The following is a 21,935-nucleotide window of genomic DNA, read 5'->3' as shown; positions in this document are numbered from 1 at the left end:
CAGTAGAACAGTCAGTGCAGAAACCAGATTTATACACACAGGTATATACATGGATAAACACATCTATACACACTCTAGTTTTCTATTTATGTTTTAAAATTTAACTTTTTATTTCGATATTTAAAGAGTACACACAAATGTAGAAAGTACTGTATAATGAACTCCCACGTATCATGTACCACCTGATGAATAATTAGGTGGCTCATGACTAATAACTATTGACTCGTTACTCAACTTGTTTCATTAGTTTCTGCCTCTCCCCATTCTCTATCTCTCTTTCTCTTTGGATTAGAGTATTTTCGGGCCATCCCAAAATATATAATTGTATGTAACTGCTGTGTTTCTAATGGATAAGGGCGTTTTAAGAGCAGCAGAGGGAGAGAGTTGGGACAGTACCCAGAGCCACAGGGAGAGCTGTGTCCTCGAGCAGCACCTCTGGTTGCTCAGCTAGTTTAGAAGCATGATCAAATATGTGACATGAGAAGCAACATTTACCTTTCTACAACATGGCTTCAAGGATAGATTGGTTTAACCAAGCCTCCTCTACTTTTCCAAATGATAAGAGACGCACACTGATAGGAAATGAGACAGGAAATGGTGCCCCCAGCTAACGTGTGGGTTGGGTGAGATGATTCATTTAACTTGCTCAGCATGGTGCCTTCTCAGGATGTGACAGGACTTCATGTTGGGGTTTAAGAACATGGACTTCTTGGGTCTGTTGCTTGTATGTTCTTGGGAAAGTTACTTATGCCTCAATTTCACCTGCAAATTGGGGTTAATAATGCTTAAGCTCACAAGGTTTTTCCAAGGATAACACAAGAGGGTGCATGTAAAGAGGTGGGTGCAGCACCTGCCGTTTAAGAACTGCCCAGCCTACATCAGCTGTGATGATGATGGGTGAAGACACCCCCTTGTGAATTGCTGTGTTCTGTGAGGCCCCCCAGAAGCACCTTGTACATAATTATCACACAGAAGGCCTTTTCCTCCACTTTCACCCTACGCAGAAATAATATGTAAGGCCCAAACTTAAAATGTAGGCTGTCATTTTTTCTCCTACTGGAAAATAATAAAGAGAAACATTTCTTCTTTCTTTTTATTTCTAGTGGACCTATATATGTGTAAGAATGGTTTATTACTCTCAATCTTCTAAGTTAATTTCAGGGAAAAATAGTAATTCCTTCAAGACTCTAGAGTTTCCTTTAGCCAATTAGACATCGCGATGACCCATCTAAGAGAGTATGAATAGGCTGCTTATGAAATTTATTCTGCCACCCAAAGATGATAAACTTAAAGAAGTCCCTTACCCAGACACAGCATAATAAAACCGCTGAAAATCAAACACGAAGAAATCTTAAAATCAGCCAGTGGAATCAGCAGGGAGCAAAAGTCCAAAGGAGTGTGGACTCACCTTCAGGAAGAGCCCTGGAGGCCTCAAAGCAGCAGAGCAGGCCCAGAGCATGGAGGAAAAGAGCTATGCACCTTGAACTTTCTATCCAGCCAAAGTGTCTTTCAGCAATGAATGTGAAATACAGACAATCTCAGATGAAGACAAACTAAGAATTTGTTTCCAATTTACCTGTGATAAAAGAAGAGCCTCAGGAAACTTCAAGCAGAGAGAAACAGTAACAGGATAATCTGGAACTTCAGGAATGAAGGGAAAGTGACAGAAATGATAAATATCTGGGTGAATAAAACAGCCCTTTTCTCGATGCGTATTATGAACGAAGGCAGCATCCATAACACTGTGGTGTTTTCAGCCAACGTAGACACTCCACACAGAGGGGAGGGCACGGGGACCGCTGTGGAAGTGGCTTCTGTGTTCCACATGAAACAGCAAAATATTATCCTCAGTAGACTGTGAAAAATTAAACCTATAAATTTTAATTCGTACGTGAACCACACACCCACACAGCTGTGCAAAGAGATATAAACCAGACCCCAATAGTCCCTTAACATGGAATGTTAAAACTATTCTAAGAATCCAAATGGAAATATAAAAGGGGAAATGAATGAAAAAAATGTAAGGCACAAACAGAAAACAAATCATGAAATGACAGACTTAAATCCAAACACTCCAGTAATTAAATATAAATGGCTTAAGCGTATCAATAAAAAACCAGATGATCAGACTGGATGTTTTAAAAAGACCAAACTACACTGCCTCCAGGAAGCCTACTTTAAATATAATGATGTAGGGAAATGAAAAGATGCACCACATAAACATTAATGATAATAAAAAAGCTTCGGTGGGTGCAGAGACAAGATAGACATTAGAGCCAGGAAGACTGTGGTTGGTGAAGAAGGACACTGCATGATGGTGAGAGGTCAGGTCCACAAGCAGACGCTGCCATCCTGAGTGTGCACCTGACAGAAGAACTTCAAAATACATGAAGCAGAAACTGGTGGCGCCGAGAGGAGAAATGATAGATTAATAACTGTAGTTGGTAGTTGAAGTCTTCAACACTCCTTTATCAGTAGTGGTTAGAACTAATAGAACAGAAAATCTTCTAGAAGGAGGATAAAGAACTGAACTGCATCACCAACCACCTGGACTCACTTGACATGTGCAGAAGACACTACCGAGCAATAGCAGCACACACGTTCTTCTCAGGGGCACGTGAAATGTTCACCAGGGTACATCATACCATGGGTCATTGAAAGCTCTAACAATTTTATAAGATGTGAAATCACGCAAAACATGCTTTTGACCACAATAAAGCTAAACTAGAAATTAATAACAAAAAGGTATTGGGGAAACCTCCAGCTACTTGAAGGCTAAATGACAGACTTAGATAATCCATAGGTCAACTGGACATTTCAAGGAAATTAGAAAAAAAATTTGGACTGTATGAAAATTGGAAACAGGAAAACAATGAAGAAAGAAAATCAATGAATTCAAAACAGTTTTTAAAAATATCAACAAAACTGGTAAATGACAGAGAGAAAAAAGAGAAAACAAATGGTCAACATCAAGACTGAAAGAAATGATAGCATTATAGACACAACCAACATAAAAATGACAGTAAAGGACCACTATGAACAACTCTTTGCACCTAAATTTGACAAGTTAAATTAAATGGCCAAGTTCCTTAAAAGCCACACACTATTAAAACACACCTAACGAGAAATAGATAAACTAAGTAGTCCTGTATCTCTTCAAGAAATTGATTTTTCAGTTAAAAATCTTCCAAAAATAAAACTCCAGGTCCAGATGATTTCACTAGAAAATTCTACTAAACATTCAAAGAAGAAATATCAGAAACTGTATACAGTCTTTCAGAAAATAGAAGAGGAAGGAACACTAACTTATTTTATGAAACCAGTCTAATCTTGATCCCCTAAACCAGAGAAAAAAAAGAAACTACAGACCAGCAGCCCTCATCATCATCCATTCTCAACAAAATATCAGTCAATCAAATCAAACACTATATTAAATAAATAATCCATCACAATGAAATGGGGGTTATCCCAGGAATGCAAGGCTGGTTCTACTTTTGACAGTCAATCAATGCAATTCACTATATTAACAGACTAAACAAAAACTATGTGATTTTGTCCACTGATGAAGAAAAAGCATAAGACAAAATTCAGCATCTAGTCATGATAAAAACTCTCAGCAAACTAGGAGGAGAAGGGAATTTCCTTAACCCGATAAGGGGCGTTTATTAAAAAAAAAAAAAAAAAAAAAAAAAAATCACTACAGCTGATACCATGATGGTGACAGAGAAGGGCTTTCTCCTAAGATTTGGAACAGGTCAAGGTTGTCTGTTCTCACCACTCTTATTCAGCATCACACTGCAAACCCCAGCCAGCAAATGGAGCAAGAAAAGGAAATTAAAAGGCATGCAGTTGAGAGGGAAAAAAACTGTCCCTGTTCATAGATGATGTGATTATTTATGTAGAAAATTCCAAGCAATGTACAAAAAAGGCTGTTGGAACTAATAGGTATGCTTAGCAAGGTTTCTGGATAGAATGTCAACATTCAAAATTAATCATATTTCTGTATACTGGCAATGAACAACTGGAAACTTAAACACATAACCACACATACACACATGTGTACACACACACACAGACACACACAAACACACACACACACACCATTTATGATAGGGACAAAAAATGGTTAGGTATAAACCCAACAAAACATAGGCTTTATAAGTCAAAAACTACAAAACACTGATGGAAGAAATCAAAGAATATCTAAATAAATTGAGAGACACATTGTAAACTGGAAGACAGAATTTAGTTATTTGTCAATATTATCCACATCGATCTCTATATGTAACGCAATTTCAATACAAATTCCAACAGGATTTAAAAAATAGATATAGGTAAGCTCATTCTGCTATTTACATGAAAGGCAAAGAAACTAAAATAGTTAAAATAATTTTGAAAAAGAAAAAAAAGTTGGAGGACTCACACTGCCTGCCATTAATACTTAACATAAGGCTACATTAGTCAAGACAGTGATATTGACAGAGGGACAGAAACATGTATCAGATGAACAGAATAGAGAACCCAGAAATCTACATACACAAATATTGTCAAGTGGCCTTTGAAAAGGGTGGAAAGGCAATTTGATGGGGAAAGGATAGACTTTTCCACAAATGGTGTGAAAAACTGGGCATCCATGTGCCAGTACAAGCAAACCAACCATCTTGCTCTAAACCTCAAACCTTCTACAAAAGTTAACTGAAATTGAACTACAGAGCTAAATGTAAAACATAAAACTAAAATTTTAGGAGACTTTATAGGAGAAAACCTTTGTTGTCTGGGGTTAAGCAAAGGATTACCAGATTGAGCACCAAATTCATGATCCAGAAGAGGAAAAATTGATACATTTAATTGTATTAAAATTAAAAGCCATTGCTCATGAAAGACATATTTAAGAGAAGGCTGGAAGAAGCCAGTTTCCAATCATGATATCTGACAGTACACAAAGAGCTCTCAAAACTCAACAACAAGAAAATAAACAACCCAACTTAGAAAATGAGCAGAACGTTGGAAGAAACACTTCCCCATAGAAATTTTAAGGACATCACATGAAAAAATGAAAAAATTGGGAAGAACATCTGTTATTTGAGCTGAAAACACGTCCCGATTTATTATTAGTCATATATTAGCCTAAGAAATGTTTGTCCTCATTGTAGACTGTCGTAATTTTTCCCACAATAAATCTTTACGATGCACCTACTGTGTGCAAAGCAGACTTCTTGGGCCAATCCCACAGAGAAATCTGGTCATTCTCGTCAGCCGCTGGCATTATTTTCCTCTGCAGTTTTGGACGCTTTCACCTTAAAATCCTCTTAGGGTGTGTAGTGGGAAGAATAACGGCCCCCAGAATGTTTGTTTTAATCCCTAGATCCTGGGAATGTGTCTCGCACATGGCAAAGAGAGATTCAGGCAGCGGGAATTAATGTAGCCAAGCGCCGGCCCTGAAGTAGGGAGCTGATCCTGGTTGTCAGGGTGGCCGCTGTGATCCCAGGGCCCTTCACCTTGGGAGACACCCACATCAGAAGGGCTGTACTGACCACTGCTGATCTGAAGAGGGAGGACAGGCCATAAGCACAGAACACAATGGCTCCTAGAAGCTGGAAAACAAGAGTCACCCCTAAAGCTTCCAGAAGGAGACAGCCCTGCCGGCACCTTGATTTCAGCCCATGAGACCATTTCTGACTTCTGGCCCACAGAAGGCTAGGACAGGCCTGAGTCTGTCACCTGCCACAGCAGCCATCAGCGGCTGACATAGGTGTCCTGTGCTCTGCCCACTGGCTCTGGGGTCCCTTGGGTGCTGATGAGAAGTGCAGCTTCCTGGACCTCACCTGTAGGGGCTGAGGGACCCCAGAGCCTGCCCTGGCCACCTCCCAGCCTGCCCACGTGGCTGGGGCACTGCCCCAAACACCCTTGGTTCCAGTCCCCTGCAGGGCTTTCCAGGCAGCAGGCTCCCAGGGAGCAGAAACCAAGGAGCAGGGGCAGTCCCTATTTCTTCTGTCCTAATTAGAAGTCCAGCCTGCTTCTGGGGCCTGGTGCTACGGCCGCAGTCATCTTGACTTCTCATCAGCTTGTGTACTTGAATGAGATTTGTGCAGCATCAGCCAGTTAGAGGGCCGTGGTTGGAACGCGGGGGAGGACTCTCCATTGCCTCCTGACAGCTTCATCCTGGGAGGGTCTGTCGTGACCGCTCTCGGTTGACTGTCATGCTCATCACGTTAAAAACGATCTCCGTCCCCCTCTGTCACCCTCTGCACCCCTGACTGCAGGACACGAGGTGGGGGCACAGCACGGCTGACAGATGGTGACGCTTGGCTGCGGTGCTGACAGCCCAGCCGGGACCTCGTGTGGGAGGACCAATTACCACCGCATCCCCTCAGGGAAGAGCCTCTCAGCTGCATGTGGGGGCCCATGAGAAATGAATTGAAAGGAAAAGATTGTACTCTGAAGGCCATATTCCAAGGATTCGTGTCAGCAGGTTGTAATTAGTTAATTAAATGCCCGGCTGGCGGGATGGCCCCATGCGGCTGCTCCCGAAGCAAGGGCAGAAACGTCCTGGAATCTGAGTGCGGGGCCGCAGCCCGCACCTCCCACCACATGAGCCCCTTTTCCAGGGAAGGTCACTGGGAGATTTGCGAAGAGTCTTTGGGGGTGTTCAGTGTCTAAAGTCACTGAAATGAAAAGGAGATGGAGACACCGGTGATCACAGAGCTCGGGGCGGAGCAGGCAGGGATGAAGAGGATGAAACGATGGATGCCCGAGCGCAGACTGAGGGAGAGGGTGAGGGAGGCCAAGGAGAGGGCGGGAAGCTTCCCAGATGTTAAGGCGCCCAGACTTCGTTTTCAAAGTAGCTTTGAGAGTGAGGCCGTTGCACTGGCTGTTTGGTGCGTGTAATAACGATGCGTCCAGCGCTCCGGACAATGCGTGAGTTGATGCTGAACACACGCTAGGCCCAATGACATGAGCCGAAACCCAAACCCCGCCCCGGGCCGTGCAGCTGCCCTGAGCCCAAGCCTCCCGGAGTCCCAGAGCCCGCCTGTGGGTGATGCGCTTACACCTTGGGTCTCCCTGACTCATAAAGGCGCTTGGGAAAGGACTCCCGTGTGGACGCCCCTGTCTCCCTCACACCCCTGCTGCCCCCATCGAATCCAGCCCACTTAGGTGCACCCTGAGGCCTAAGGCAGTTCCAAGTGCTGCTCCTCACGCCTCCGTCCAGCCACGGAATTCCCAGTGGAGACAGCAGTCACGGAGCACCGGTCTCCACACCACCTGCTCTCCTCATCTCAGTGACTTAGAAATTAATTCGGGGCAGTGCCCCACCCACGCGGGCAGGCCAGAAAGTGGCCAGCATGGACTCTGCGGTCCATTGGCCCTTGCACAGTGAGGTCCAGGAAGCTGCGCTTTTCATCAGCACACAAGGGACCCCAGAGCAGGTGGGCAGAGGACCACACTGAAAACCCTCCCAGGAGCACCAGATGCCTGTGCTGGCTGCCAATGGCTGCTGTGGCAAGTGACACAGACTTAGCCACAAGTGACACGGATGCGCTAGCCACAAGGATCTTTGAAATATGCGGATCAACTCGCTACTCTCCTGCCCCAAACCATCAGCAAGTTCCTGTTGGTCCTGAGTAAAGCTGTCCTCTTCGCCTGGCTGCCGAGTCTCGGTGCTGCTTGCTGCCCTTCTCTCCCAGGGCCTCCCCATGCCCACTCCATGCCATGCCCACATCATGCCCACACCACAGCACGACCACTCCACGCCCACCCACACCCACTACACTATGCCCACACCACACCCCGCCCACACCACACCCACTACACCATGCCCACACCACACCACGCCCACACCACACCACACCCACACCATGCCCACACCACACCAGGCCCACACCACACCACGCCCACACCATGCCCACTCCACACCATGCCCACTCCATGCCACAGCCACTTCACACCATGCCCACTCCATGCCATGCCCACGCCCACACCACACCATGCCCACAATACACCACGCCCACTCCACACCATGGCATCCATGCCATGCCCACTCCATGCCACACCCACTCCATGCCACACCCATGCCCACAACACACCATGAGCATGCCCACTCCACACCATGCCCACTCCATGCCATGCCTGGCCCCACACCATGCCCACTCCACACCACGCCCACGCACGCCCACTCCATGCCATGCCCTCTCCATACCACAGCCACTTCACTCTTTTTGCAGGTCCTCTGGTGTCCCAGGACAATGCCCACCTCAGGGCCTGGCACCACAGCTCTCCTGCTGATCTTCACCTGCCGATCCTGTTTACTAAAGAATATGGCACTCCTCTCCCGTATTCTCCAATTGTTAGTTTCTCCGTTGATTCTCTAGGGTTTTCCAGAACAATCATGATGACATCTGTAAATCAACATCATCATCTTTTTATTATCAGATAATATTATTTTATTAGTAAAATAAATGCTGAACAGCAGAGAGCTGCCGGGCACATGCCACATGCATCAGCTGTCAAGGGTGAGGATGCTGTGTCCCACCCCCGCCCCTCTTTGCTGAGCACTGGTGACCTTCATGCAGAGAGTACACCATTGGAACTAGTTCTCTTTCTGTGGCCAATGAAGAACATGAAGAAGCAAAATCAGAACTTAGCAATGAACTTCCTCACTGGGAAGACCTGGTCCCTGGGAAGCCGATTCCTCTTATGACAAAGAAAACACCCAGGTGGCTTGAGAGGAAGGAGAAAGGCCACATTCTCCAGGGACCCAGGGAGTTTCAGAGAGGATGGCTGGGTCATGTGGGCCCCAGGCCTGCCCAGACCCCAGAGGAGAATTTACTGCAGTCCTCCTCTGGCAGGGCCATCTTTATCTCATGTATTCCGTAATCTTCTGGAAATTTGGAAAAAAGATGTTCCTCAGGGAGTGCTGATGAAAAATGTGAACCCAAAATACCTGAGGCAGGTCTCAGTTAATTTAGAAAGTTTATTTTGCCAAGGTTGAGGACACGCCATGACACAGCCTCAGGACATCTGGTGATGGTGGCCGGGGCCCAGCTTGGTTTTATACATTTTAGGGAGACATGAGACATCAATCATTATATGTATGATGTACATTGGTTCTGTCCGGAAAGATGGTACAAGTCAAAGCAGGGAGGGGGCTTCCAGGTTATAGGTAGATAAGAGACAAATGGCTTCATTCTTTTGAGTTTCTGATTAGCCTTTCACTAAATGCGCAATTTACAGGAATAGTTACGTGTGCCTTATTCTGGCTGAGTGACACAACAGGGCAGAGGAAGTGATCCGAGCTGCATTTGTCTCATGTGAGCAGAGGGATGACTGAGTTCTGTCTGTCCTTCATCCACGAGGAATTTCCTTGTGGGCAAACTGTGAGGGTGGTCCGTAGCTTGTTAAAAATCTTCTTAGCCATCTTGTTTAGGAATAGAGTGGGAGGCAGTTTTGCCCAACACACTTCCCACCCTGACTTCCCTTAGGTTTAGTGATTTTGGGATCCTGAGATTTATTTTCCTTTCACAAGAGACTGCAGGTGTTACTGCAGTGTCTAAAATACACTATTGTATATTTTGAGTGGACTCAATCCATCAGTTGAATTTACTAGGTCTTCAAGAGTGAGTAGCAGTTTGTCACTGATGGCAGCCCTTCTGGCCCCCGGGGAGAACTGGTGTCTTTTAGGACAAGACTTTTATCCCACACCCCTTGGCTGTCTTCCTAAGCCAGTACTTTTTTGGAGCCACAGCAGTCAGTCTCAGAAAACCAAGACAGTTCCCACCCTATTTATTTTGTTTTACTAGAGATTAATCTGACCAATGGGAAGCAATTGTCAGCTGATACTCAATAGATGTTCATTTATTTAATTGTACTGAATAAAACCTGAGGTTGACTCTTCTGAACTCTGGAAGATGAGATACACATTTCTGGGGAAGAGAGCTCTGCTTCTCCTTCCTTCCAGCTGCTTCCCACTTTCATGGTCTGCTCTGGTCTGGTGAGTCCCTGTGTTCCTTCCCCATTAGACCTGGACACCTTCCCAGCGGCCCCTTGAATTCACCACTTCTGTTCTTTCAGTGGACTCTTTGCCAATCCCAGTGCTGCACTGAGTTCCCTTCTAAGTCTCAGCTCCTTGAGAAGTTATTTCTGACCAGGTGAGTCTGTAATTATTTTCCTCTTTTGAATGGTTATACCAGTTATTGTTTAAACCACTCCTTTGGAACTTAAATACTACACTAAATCATAAAGTATATATTTTATATCTGCATCTGCCTTTCACATATCCCCAATAATACTTTCTGAGAACAGGGACTGTCATATATTTTGTTGAATAATGTATTGCTTTTCTCATCTCAGAATCTCAAGACACATTTGAAAGTTAATCGTGGATTAACTTCAGGTTATTTTCATGGCCTCGCTGTTCCTATGTTTGCCTCTACTCTCAGTTAGCTCATTTTTACCCTTTAAATTTATCTATTTGTGAGACTCTGTGATCCTTCCTAAGGGGATCTTGAGCCACTAAGATGGAATTATGAGGGCTAGTCCAAGGAGAGGAGTGTAGCTGTCTTAGGTTGTAGAGTTATCTAATCACCACTAAGTATGACTGGACCCCCAAACTCAGACTAACCTTGCACTGGCCATGTGGCGGACCAGTCGCACCATCACCTTTCCCAAGCAAAGAGGTGCAAGCTGCGCCCAAGGTGTGCTCACTCCCGACCTTTGGAGCCCCTCTGGGAAGGAAGGGGTCCCTGCCCGGGCAGGCCCAATGAAGCCATCCGGAAGCTAGCTACCATACCTCTTGAGGAAGCATCCGGGCAACCATCCTTCTCCTCATTAGCCACTCTGCAGCTTCCAGTCATGTGGCTCAAGGATTACTTACAGGCAGTTGCCTGGGCTGCGTCCCTGTCACTGTTCCAGCAAATGGGAAATGACAGGGATCCTGGGTCTCCCCATCTGCTGCCTGGAGAACGGGAATTCTCCAGCTAAGGTGCCATTTTGGCCTGGGTTGCATGAGATCGGGCTGTCGGTTTAGGGGATGCAGAGCCGACATTCCTAGGTTATCCTCTCTCAAGACGAGTGGGATAGGTGGTCAGGCTCTTTATATAATTTATAACCATAAAGTGATTATTTCAATGGCTATAACTTCACAGGGATGACTACCTAGCTTCTGACTTTTGAGGCCATTATTTCCAAGTCTGGGCAAGACTGGAAATGAAGGAGGCTAGCTTGTAGCCAGTGAATTGCCTTCACACTGAGCGGACCCTCCATCCATGTGGTGTAGAAGCTATGTCCCAAATCACACTGTATCAGATCCCAGTTTCTGGGAAGAGAGCCGACATTGTTTAGTGAAAGGTTTAATTCCAGTTGAATCATCATGGGACTGTAGCCATGGTTTTGTGCCACTGACATCATCTTGACTCAGTATGTTAATGAAAGGGTTGGCATGACAAGGACATATGAACGTGATGAGCCTTTCTCATCAATAGTGACTATTTCAGATGCTCCTCGTTTTCCTTAGTGGGCACATAGTTCTCAAAAAGTTGAATGTAACAAGCTCACTGTAATGGAGCCATTCCACATGCACAGGACAGCTCCATCTTGTAAGACAGGTTTGATGATGAGAGAAATTTGACCTGGAACATGGTCTCAGTCCCTCCTTCTGTGTTTTCAGGTCTCTTTTCCTCCATCCCCAGTGCAGGACTGTACTGATCCAGAGCCACATTCAGCTGCCGCCACAGCAAGAAACACCCGCGGCTGTGAGAAAGGAAACGTCCTGGGGGCATGGCTCACTCTGGGATGGGGTTTCCCACCAAAAGGAACGGCAGTGTCACTCTTTAAGGATGACGTCTGGCTTCATCCATGTCCTTGCAAAGGACATGAACGCATTCTTTTTTATGGCTACTAATCTGTACATTCTGCACATGTATCCCAGAGCTTAAAGTAAAAAAAAAAAAAAAAAAAAACAAAAAAAAACAAAAACAAAAAAAAAAAAAACGATGTCCAGCAGGATTAGAGTGATGTCTGTACCTGCTACCACGATTAGAGTGATGTCTGTACCTGCTACCATGAGGCCAGCCAAAACAAAACCTACAATAATACCCAAGGCCAGCCAAAACAAAACCTACAATAAAAGCGAGAAAAGACAAAGGTGTGCAAGACTGTGTACTTTACCATAGAAACCAGGTGGAGGCAACCTCATGTACGTAGCTAGAATAAAATAGGCAAATGCTATATTATGCAAATGTATTTTGGAACTCATTGAAGACAAAGCACAAAAACAGAATTTTAATATGCAAATACAAACTAGTGTTATAGAAAATATTTGCATGTGTGCCGAAAAGCCTACAGATTTAGGGTGTGGTAATGGAAAAAAACAGACCCGATAAACTTGCTTGTGCCCCACAGAATCCCTGGGACTGACAGGTTTCTTGCAGCTGAGTAACTGAACTACACAGCTCGTCCTGGTTGACGTGTTTCCTGTGGACGTCCCACTTGCCATATTACTCCTCCTTTTTGCAAAGTCAATGAAGGCATCTTGGCAGATATGAGCCTGCGAGGGAGGCCTCTGCTGACAGAGGCTGTGGGCTGCTCTGAGGCAGTAGACTTCCAGGATTAGGTCCTGAAGGTTTGGCACAGCCCCCTTCTTGCCTTGATTAGATGCTCTCACCTGGCTGGTGGCACGGCCAAGCTGTACCTCCTCATTGGCCTGGACACCTGCCCTTCTGGAGCTTGGCTCCCAGTGCTGCTCCTTGGAGATAAGCTCTGGTGCCCTCTCGCTGCCTCTTCCCTCTCCTGCCCCCAAAGCAGCCATGTATTTAAGGACCTCAGCCCCGAGATGCTGCCCATCCTTTTCCTTCCATGGTAGGTAGGGCACTAGAACTGCACCCCCTGGAATGCAGCTCAGAGCTCTTCAGCTGGTACCGGCATGGTTACTTCAGGGACACAGGTGCACTTCTGAGCCTCCTGCAAGGCCGAGGTTCTTAGCTGCCTGCTTGAAATACTTTGTTTACTTCTGTCTTTCCTCTTCTCTCACTCTTCTCCAGCCTTCCTTGAACAGAAAAGCACACCTGCTGCTTGACCAAGTTGGGGGCCAGAGCGATGAGGGTGGATATTTTCGGGAGAAAATGAACAGAGAGTGGCCCTGTTCATCAGGGACCAACACTGGGGATGATGCCTCCAAGACAGGTGTGCAGACAGGACGCAGGTGTTACGGGTGGGGTGCCACCTACTTAGGCTCACAGATCCTTGTAGGAACTGCGGCAAGCTGGACTGACAGCCCCTTATGAGCAGATTCAGCCTGTGGGCTCTGGATTCAGGCGACCTGGGCCTGAATCCCCATCGCACCACTGTGAGCCTGAGTGAGCTGGAGCCACCAAACTCAGCTTCTCGCCTGTAACCGGGGGCCCCCATCTCCAGATCCCATGAGGTTATAGTAGAGATCATGTAAGACAGTAACATGCAAAGGTTAGTGCCTGCCAGAGCCCAGGAAACGTGATCCACTGTCATTCCCCCGCCAGAAGTTCTATGGAAGCCACTGATGACAAATAGTCGGTTTATTAATATGTGCGCGTGATCTCTTCCCCAGGGCTGGGTTTCTCCTGAGGAGCCTTTGCTGTCAGAAGCAGTGTGGGGGCTGCCGCAGTGCCGCGTTCTGGCGCCGGTCATGGAATTTATTATAAGGGGAGTATTGGGGAGAGACCACCAAGTTGTTAGGAGGGGAAGGGCTAGGTTCTACCTCTTTCAGGGCTGGCAGGACCCTGATCCTTTCCGGGTGAGCTCTTGTTGGCTGAGGAGGGTGTGGGGCCCCGCAGAGGTCACCCCAGGGAACAGCACCTTGCACCCTCTCCTGCTCCCTGTGCCTGGGGAAACCACACATTCTTGAGTGGTCGCCTCCAGAGCTTATGATTTTGGGGGATCGACACGCAGCCCTCCCTGCTCCATCACCTCCCGGCAAGTCCCCAGGGGTGTGGCGTCCCCAGCCCCTTTTATCTGTGGTCCCCACACTCAGCTGTCACTTCTGGGGGTCTTGAGATGCAACCCTGTTCGTCATTCATTACTAAAGGAGGGTGGGACACCAGGCACTGTTTTGAGGGAATCAGCATAGCGTCAGCAGCTGGATGGGATGAGGCTCTTCCAGGGGCAGGAGCACATGGGCCACAGGTGTCAGAGGAAAGAGGAAGGCACAACTCCATCCTCCCCCAGGAAACGGGATTTGCGGGCTGCAGAGGAGCCTGTGGGAGCTCCCTGATGCCCCGGAGAGGCCACAATGTGCTCTGAGAGGCTCAGCACCTGTCAGTCAAAGCTGAGGGTCACCAATGTGTTTGGGAGGTCATGTGTCCTGCCTGGTGGATGCTTGTGAAGCTGTCAGTCACTCGGGCTGGCTCTCTAGGGCCTCGAGAAGCCTCCTGAAGAGGTCAAGCTCAGCCAAGCACTCATAGCCTTCACGGAGTTTCCAGGCCGAAGCTAGGAGCATGTTGCTTCATCAGGAGGCCACGGCAGCCTGGCCCCACCTGAGCTCCCGCCCGGCCTTCACAACATGCCTCCCTTCAGCAGCACCGTGGTCGACCCTCAGTCACTGCAGATTCACCACTTGTGAAACCACCACTTGCTGAATCTATTTTCCCCAAATCAGTACCTGGCACTTCTGTGGTCTTTCGATGACATTGGAAGAACGATGAAAAGTCTGTGTCTCCAAGGCCCAGGTTCCCAGCGGAGTGGTCACTGCCCTCTGGTTTCAGCTCATGCCGTAAACAAGTGCTCTTCACACCCTAGTTAGTCTCACATTTCCATGCTTTTTGTTAGACATTGTGCTGTTACACACAACCCAGGCTCCATGAGGAAGTGCAGTTGCTAGTCTTCCTGGCTGAGAGGAGGCGGTGCTGTGCCTCACGTTGAGAAGCTGCCCTAGGCGGTGACTTGGGTGTTGATATGGTTCGGCTCTGCATCCTGCCCACATCTCAGGAGGAACTGTAATTCCCAGTGTTGGAGGAGGGGCCCGGTGGGAGGCGACTGGGTCACGGGGGCGATTTCCCCCTTGCTGTTCTCGTGATTGTGAGTGAGTTCTCATGAGATCTGGCTGTTTGAAAGTGTGTGGCACCTCCCCTTTCTCTCTCTCTCTCTTCCTCCTCCCACCATGTGAGACATGTCTGCTTTCCCTTTGCCTTCTGCTATGATTGTAAGTTTCCTGAGGCCTCCCAGTCATGTGGAATGGTGAGTCAGTTAAACCTCTTTTCTTTATAAATTACCCAGTCTCAGCTATGTCTTTATAGCAGTGAGAGAATGGACTAGTACAAGTGTTAACGACCCATATTAAATCAGCTGTCTTTAAACAGAAACGCACATAAAACAAGCTTACGGATTGATTGGTTGATGAAAGTGGGACCAGAAGCTTTCAAGAACTTTGCCAGAGGAGCGATGGTTCAGGACTCACTGACTTGATGTTGGCGGTGACTTGATGGAACATAATTACAGTGAGGAGCTGCCATCACTTTAGGATATCTCTTTCCTCATCCTTTCCATCTGCCTCATCGAGCTGCCAACTCACTGCTGAGTCAGCGCCACCCAGCAAAGATATTCCCAGATCCTGGACTTTCAGAAATGGTGTGAGATCATCAATATTTGTTGATTAGGCTGCTAAGGAGCAATAGATGGCTGACACGTAGCCTTCATCCGTTGAAGCAGGAGGCTGCACTAATGACCATGCTGGATCCCTCGACTGCTGGTCCTGGGGTCCTGGTGCACTCACCCTGTTGGTGTGGTCTCCCCTCTGGAGCCTGACCCTCTGTTGATCACCTGTAGTGTCTGCAACGCAGGGAAACAGCTGGGCAGGGTTCGTTAGAGACAGCTGCTTGTAGGAGGGACAGGACTTCCTCTGCAGGGACAGCACTCATGGACACTGCTCGGGGACTCTCAACTTTCAGAATTCTGAAGGCAACCCACAAATGTTGAAAATGTTAGTGTTTCCCCCAATTTAACAAAAGTGGAAATACCAACTGGATGCAATACAAAAGCTTACAACTTCATTTTGTCTTTTTTTTTGAGACGGAGTTTCGCTCTTGTTGCCCAAGCTGGAGTGCAATGGGACGATCTCAGCTCATGGGACGATCTCAGCTCACGGCAACCTCCGCCTCCCGGGTTTAAGCGATTCTCCTGCCTCAGCCTCTCTAGGAGCTGGGAACACAGGCATGTGCCACCACACCCGGCTAATTTTGTAATTTTAGTAGAGACAGGGTTTCTCCATGTTGGTAAGACTGGTCTCGAACCCCCAACCTCAGGCGATCTGCCTGCCTCGGCCTCCCAAAGTACTGGGATTACAGGCGTGAGCCACTGTGCCTGGCCATTTTATCTTCTTCATTATTCTCTTCCAGATAAGGTTTCTGGCTGCATGAATACCATTGCCCCTCTTTCACCTCCAAACTCAATTACATAAACACTTTTGATTCATGTTTAGCCAGTGGTTATTAAGGTATCGAAGTCTTCTTGCCTCATCTTTTATAGAGAATCCCTTCTTGGGCAGAATGAGGCTGGCCTGAGTTCCCGTCTTCACAGAACTGACAATTTTGGCCTCTCCTTCCACCACTATCCTGGGTGTAGTGAGAATGAAGCTCTGACTTCTCAGCATTGGTGGCTGGCGTTTAAAAACCTTCACCTGGTTTCAGGACAGGCACGCCAGGGCTCCACACAAAGCTCTGCAGCCACACCCGAGGGCAGCCTGTTCTGTTGGCTGCACAGGGCCCTGCGTGTCTCTTGTCACGTGTAACAAATCTCTGAAACAGCAGCTGGCCGCACCCCAAACCCACAGGCCTGCTTGGCCACCACATTCAGCAGCTGTTACCTCTGCTCATCAATGGCCATTCAAACGGCTGCCTATTGATTGTGGGCCTAGAAAGGCACAGCTGAGCTCATTAAAAGACGTTTGTCATGGAGCCACAGGTTTCCATGTTGACCTTCTTGCCCTGGTTTTCATTCCTCCTTCTCTTCTCCCTACTCTGACATTCCTCCGACTCTCACTTTTGTTTGCAAACCTCCGGCAAAATACAGCATCCTAAGTCGTCACAGTCATGGTGGCCTTTGTGCTCCGGCTCTCAGAACACGGGGTCAAGGACATGGAAGTCCCTTCAGGAGTGTGGGGAGGCTGGCTCCCTGCCTGTCCACCTGGGCAAGTCAAGGGCATGGAGGCCCCTTCAGGAGTGTCAGGAGGCTGGCTCTCCGCCTGTCCACCTGGGCCAATGTGATCCCCGAGCTGCAGCCTCAAATTCGCTTTGTGCATCTCAAGGCTGGGGAGGAGGCCTGCGTGGAGGTGCCGATGTCTGTGCAGGGACCATGGGACGCTGAGCGCAGGGCTGCTGTCTGGGGCCTTTAAATGAGAGAAGGGAGTGCTGGGGAAATAGGATGGGCCATCTTCCTGGAGAAGAAGAACCAGAGACCATAAATCCTGTTAGAAACCACGGACTCTGGGTGTTAGAGGCCACACAGCCTCAGTTGCAGTGGTGACAGTAAATCTCCTCTTTTAAAATCCTTTATCCTAAAAATTTTCACGCACATCTAAATGTAAAGAGAAAAGTAGAGTGACCCCATCACCCAGGTTCAAAAATCAGCAAAATCCTGCTACCCTGCCTCCAGCTGTGTCCCCACATACTTTAAAGCAAATCCCAGACAACGTGTAATCTCTTCCATCTATTTCACGTCTCTAACAAATAGGTTCTCTTCTTTACATCACCACAATAGAGTTATTTCACCTAATAATTAGCAATAATTCCCTAATGTCATGCAATACCCAGTCCATGTTCACTTTCCCTGGGGGCCTCTGAAGGTTTTTTGACCATGGACGTGGGACGTGTTTGTGTCGGACTCTGAACACGCCCAGCTGGCCTCTGGATGGCACGTCTCTGAAAGTCCTTCAGTCTGTAGCCGTTTTCTTCCTCTGTGAAGTGCATTTTAACTGAAGACACTGGGTAATTTTTCCTATAGAATTTTCTACATTCTGGACACCGCTGAGTGGGTCCTCGTTGCATCCTCCTCTCTTAGCTGTGTTTCCTAGAAATTGGTGGTTAGATCTAGGTGCCCTCTTTTTGGCAAGAATCCTCCCAGAGGGGTGCTCTCTGCTCTCTGCATCAGATCAGAAGGCAAATGAGGCCAGGCTGAGCACCCACAACTTCCAGCTTCTCAGGGCAGCAAGCTCAGGAAAACCCACGAGAGGCGGGTTCTGAGGAAGGGACCGTGTTGATGGAGCCGCCACAGCGAAGACACTTTCTGACACAGAAGCCCGTTGCACACAGTCCTCCCGTGGCCGACAAACGTTGTCAGAGCCCCTCCTTCTCCCCATCCGAGACGAGGCTTCGCGTCTACCCTCCTGGCCTGCTGGCTTCCCCTCGTGGTGGAGGTGGGCTGAAGTCTCCTCTGTCCCCTCCACGAAGTTGGCCTTGCTCATTCAGCTCCTCCCCTCCCTTCCCTCCTCCATCACCCCCTTGCTTTTCGTCCTCTCCCCCAGGCCACCAGGAGGTACCCCTGTCAGCTCCCAGGCAGAGCTTCTCAGTCATCACTGTCTTTCATCCTCCTTCTCGCTTTCTAAAGTCTCCATGACACACTCTGTTTACCTGACGCTTTTCTTGGGCCTTAATGTTGGCATTTCCCCAAATCCCATCCTTGACCGCCTTGTCATCTACCTACACGTTCGTCCTGGTTATCACATTTATTCCCAGGACTCTAACTGAGAACTCAATGCTAATGGCTCCCAAGTCTATATAATTTCCCCAGCTCTCTGTCTTGAGATCCAGAGATATCTAAGAGTGCTGGATTTCTCTGCTTAGACAACACACGATAACTCAAACTTAAAATGTCCAATTCTGAGCTCATCTTCCTCTCCTTCAAGCCTGTTCCTTCCCCTGCCCTACACCCCGTGAAGGAGGATCTACTGGTATTTCAGACACAGCGAGCCTTGCAACCACTGGAGAATGTGTCCATTATGGAACTGACCAATAGTGGGAGCCCAGCCAGGGGCTCCTTTCTCTAGGGTGTGTGCCTGTGGGAATGCAAGGAGGGTCACTAGTGCCTGTGAGACCCTGGCAACTGGGGAGGAGGCCTGAGAGCCGCCGGGCTGTGTGTGGGAGCTCCAGCTCCACCCATGCCCAGAGCACAGGGCAGAACACAGATGTTGGAGGGAATAAGCCCACAGTGGACCCAAGTCCTCTCCAAAGTGCAAAAGAGAAAATACTGTGCACCAAGACAGGGGGTGTGCACACACCTCTCCAGCGGCTTCGGGACTGAGTTTGCTGTGTGCAGATGTGAGTAACTCCAGCCCAGGCTGTTTTGCCTTCTCCCCAGAAGCCTGGAATAACGATACCACCAGAGGTTTGTTTTGCCAGTAGTTCTCCGTTTTTACGGTGAAGGACGGGGACCCTGTGCGCATGGAGACTTATCTCTGGGGAGGGTGAGGAAGGAACTCAGTCTTTCTGAATTTTATGACTTAGGTTTCTAAAAACCTTTGCAATAGAAAAATGTGTAGTTATAAAGAATAACATCTTATAGAAAAAGTAACATTAGGTGACTAAGGTGAAATGTGGACTGACAAACTCATTAGGGGCTTTTTAACTATTCAGTAAAATAAAGCAGTGAGGACTCTGTATCAGTTACCTGTTGATACTGTAATAAGTTACCACACATGTAGTGGCTTAAAACAACACAAACATATTGTCTTACGGTTCTGGAGAGCACAAGGCGAGCCTTGGTTCACTGGCCAAGTCAAGGTGCTGGCTGGCTGATTCCTGCTGGAGGCCTGACGGCATCCTGCCTTTCCTTGTTTTCCAGCTTCCGGGGGCCGCCGGGATGCTCCGGCCTGGCCCGTTTGTCTTCAAAGCCCATGACTCCAGCCTCTTCTGCTTCTGCTACCATGGGGCCTTCTCTCTGACCCCTCCCTCTTACAGGGACCCTGGTGATTACCCAGAGTAAACTGGGCCCAGGGTAATCCGGGATAATTTCCTGTCTCAAGGTTCTTAACTTAATCTCATTTGCAAAGTCCCTCTTGCCTCACAGGTCACAGAATCCTAGGTTCTGGGGATTAGGACGTGGCCATATTCCAGGGGAGGTTATGACTCGCCTACCACAAACATCATATCAAATTGGCATCTATGACTTCATAGATCTTAAATAACAACGGGTCCTTCCTGAGGCTGATTTCCACTCACTCTCGCCTCTTGTTAGAAACATTTTTGTGTTTCCTGTGCAGCAGCTTTTCCCCCTTGTAGCTGTCCTGCATCTGGCATCAGGTTTCCTTGTTTGCAGGCCTGCCCTGCTCCGGGTTCTGATCCAGAAAGAGCTTTGGGAGCTCCTTTTGGGGGCTCAGTGCCCTGTATCTGAGGAGGTAGCTTCTGGGGCCCTTGCCACTACCCGAAGTCTGTAGGCCCTGCTCCCCGGCTGCCTCCCGCCGGCTCTCCTGTGGCCCAGCCCTCCCCTTCGGGCACCCACCTCACCTTGCAGTAGTGAGGCCGGGACAGCCTTGTCCATCTCCCCTGCACTGCTCAGCAGAGCCTCTGGCTCCTCCCGGTTGCGCTGGCTCCTTCTCTGCTGGCCTCAGCTCCCACTTTTCCTCCTGTTTTTCCTCAAAAGTCACAGAGCTTTAGGACCTCCACAAGCTCTTGCAGGTGGGAAGGAAAGGGGCTGGAGTAAATCTGTTCCCACGTTCCCAAGGCTGAACGTGCAGCAAGGAGGTCACATTCCCTGTGACCCCTGAGTATCTCTGCCATTAGAGCAGGGCCACTGCCATGGGCCTCTGTGTCTGAGCCGCATCCCTGAGCCAGAGCCTAGAGGGACCTTCTGGAAACAGGAAACACTCCTTCCATGTCAGGTGGGTAAGAAGCACTGCGGTTACAGCGTCCGCCTCACCTCACTGTGCGGCAGCTGAAACTCAGTGCGAGGCCTGAGTTCTCTGTCTGTGAGTACCCTCCAGGTGCTCCTCAGTGTGCAGAGCCCTGCCTGTCACGAGATACTTGCAGGAATGAGGCAGGCGAGGCCTGTGCGGCTCCTGTGAGCCTCGGCCATGCCCGGTTCAGGTAGCTGGAGACGGGGCTTCCCACATCGTCTCTCACTTTGCTCCTCTCCTCTGAATAAAGGCAGCATGAAATGGGATCCCTCAGGAGCCCCTGATATGGTTTGGCTGTGTGTCCACACCCAAATCTCATTAGAATTGTGATTCCCCATGTGTGGAGGGAGGGACCTGCTGGGAGGTGATTGGATCATGGGGGCGGTTTCCCCCAGGCTGTTCTCGTGATGGTGTGGGAGTTCTCACGAGATCTGATGGTTTAAAGGTGGCGGTTTCCCCCAGGCTGTTCTCGTGATGGTGTGGGAGTTCTCACGAGATCTGATGGTTTAAAGGTGGCGGTTTCCTCCAGGCTGTTCTCCTGATAGTGTGGGAGTTCTCACGAGATCTGATGGTTTAAAGGTGGCGGTTTCCCCCAGGCTGTTCTCGTGATGGTGTAGGAGTTCTCACGAGATCTGATGGTTTAAAGGTGGCGGTTGCCCCCAGGCTGTTCTCGTGATGGTGTGGGAGTTCTCACGAGATCTGATGGTTTAAAGAGGGCAGTTTCCCCTGCTCTCTCTCTGCTGCTGCTTTGTGAAGAAGGTGCTTGTTTCCCTTTAGCCTTCCACATGAGTTTCCTGAGGCTTCCCCAGTCATGAACAACTAAGTCAATTAAACCTCTTTCTCAATTACCCAGTCTCAGGTAGTACCTTTATAGCAGTGTGAGAATGGACTAATACTTTTCTGGATGACTTGGGGAATAACTCTAGAGTTTAGATTTGAAGACCTACCCTATGACAGTAAACACCCAAACTGTGAACTTGGTTTTCCTTAGACCAGGGCTCCAAATGTCATCTCTATGGGACACCCAAAATAGCACAGTGAGACATAGTACTGTATATTAAGATACAATTACATAGTTAATGATACT

The 21,935-nt window shown here is 48.2% G+C and overlaps 1 long non-coding RNA gene across 2 annotated transcripts; it reads right to left on the bottom strand.

Annotated features, from left to right (window-relative positions):
• Window positions 1-23: 23 nt before the first annotated feature.
• On the bottom strand, window positions 24-21,701 carry LOC105487610 (uncharacterized). 2 transcript variants are annotated; one of them, XR_011623210.1, is made up of 3 exons: window positions 20,460-21,701; window positions 8,198-8,396; window positions 24-6,665 (listed from the first exon to the last, which is right to left on the bottom strand). It is a non-coding gene; the product is annotated as an uncharacterized lncRNA (long non-coding RNA). The 2 variants fall into 2 exon arrangements; XR_011623211.1 differs by having other exon boundaries at window positions 8,252-8,396.
• Window positions 21,702-21,935: the final 234 nt, after the last annotated feature.

Source organism: Macaca nemestrina, chromosome 5 (genome assembly GCF_043159975.1).
Source record: "Macaca nemestrina isolate mMacNem1 chromosome 5, mMacNem.hap1, whole genome shotgun sequence".
In the NCBI taxonomy this organism is placed as follows: domain Eukaryota; kingdom Metazoa; phylum Chordata; class Mammalia; order Primates; family Cercopithecidae; genus Macaca; species Macaca nemestrina.
The sequence above is the reverse complement of the archived record's forward strand: the minus strand, read 5'-3'. Positions and strand labels throughout refer to the sequence as shown.